A 1,272-nucleotide genomic window follows, 5' to 3' on the forward strand; every position below is an offset into this window, starting at 1 on the left:
CCTACATTATTGAACATTGCCCTTCATATGCAAAGTACACCTCTCAGCGTACTAGCAATGCAATATGCTGTTATATGAAGTTGTTACTTCTAAATAATTCCCTATTTATACCTGAACCTGACTGTTTTTTATGCAGTTTTTCGATATGAGCTCTCTACAGACAACAATACTCCAGGGGTGCCTACTGCCTACTCAACAATGGTTACCTCAGAGTTCCAACATCCAAGGTAAGTGCTTTGTTTGCAATAACTGTTGCTTCATAATTCTTAGCATTTGTATCAAAATTTTGGCTTTCCGTTTACCTTATCACAGTGAACATTTACAATTTTCCAGGTGTACCATACGTGGAAACTCAAGAACCTAGTTCTATGTTCTCGTAAGTTGCTTCCAGAAGCTTATTTGATTCATACTTGATTTATGCCTTCATCTCTTGAATGGTTTATAGTGATATTATCAGAAACGCACAAGGCACTAGCACATCTCGTCATGGGAATCCATTTGCGTAGACAGATATCGGCCAAGGCAACGTGACCGCTGCTAGTGATACCATGGATGCTTGCAAGTTTTGATAGTGCACTGACAAAACTTGTTGTTCCCTTCTTTCTTGTCATGAGTTTACGAGCAAACTGGAATATTTAAACAGTTGTTCTCTTCTATCTTTTCTTTCACATTTTCCTCTCTTTCCATTGTGTTTCTTTTTTTCCTTCATAGATTACAAGCAAACTGGAATATGTAAACATGTCTTTGAGTGTTGACTTAGAAATGGAAATGAATGTAACTATTTTGCAGTGGGAGCAAATTTTTTGTTTATCATAATATGCAACTTGTTTGAAGTATAATTTGATGTCTGGCTTCTTTGTTGATGTGAATGAGAGCAAATTTTTTGTAGATGTTCAGGTTCAATGTTCAGGTTCAGTGTAGGCTAAAAAGCGTCACTAAAAGTAACACTTTTGCCGACGCTATATTGCGTCGCCAAAAGTAATATCTTTTAGCGACGCTATCTTTCGTCGCCAAAGATATAGTTTTTAGCGACGCTTCATTCTGCGTCGTTAAAAGCTACACTTTTGCCGACGCTAACTTGCGTCGCCAAAAGTATAATTTTTAGCGACGAACAGTTTTGCGTCGCTAAAAGCTATATTTTTGCCGACGCATTGGCTTTTGCCGACGCTGCATGCGTCGCTAAAAGTACAAGTTTTGCCGACGATATTTTTGCCGACGCATTGGCTTTTGCCGACGCTGCATGCGTCGCTAAAAGTACAAGTTTTGCCGACG

At 38.8% G+C, this 1,272-nt stretch overlaps 1 long non-coding RNA gene across 2 annotated transcripts; it reads left to right on the forward strand.

Annotated features, from left to right (window-relative positions):
- Nucleotides 8-808, forward strand: LOC109843103. Of its 2 annotated transcripts, none has more exons than XR_002247519.1 (3): nt 8-227; nt 334-376; nt 446-808. It is a non-coding gene; the product is annotated as an uncharacterized LOC109843103 (long non-coding RNA). The 2 variants fall into 2 exon arrangements; XR_002247516.1 differs by having other exon boundaries at nt 458-808.

This window comes from Asparagus officinalis, chromosome 1 (genome assembly GCF_001876935.1).
Source record: "Asparagus officinalis chromosome 1, Aspof.V1, whole genome shotgun sequence".
NCBI classification, from domain to species: Eukaryota; Viridiplantae; Streptophyta; class Magnoliopsida; order Asparagales; family Asparagaceae; genus Asparagus; species Asparagus officinalis.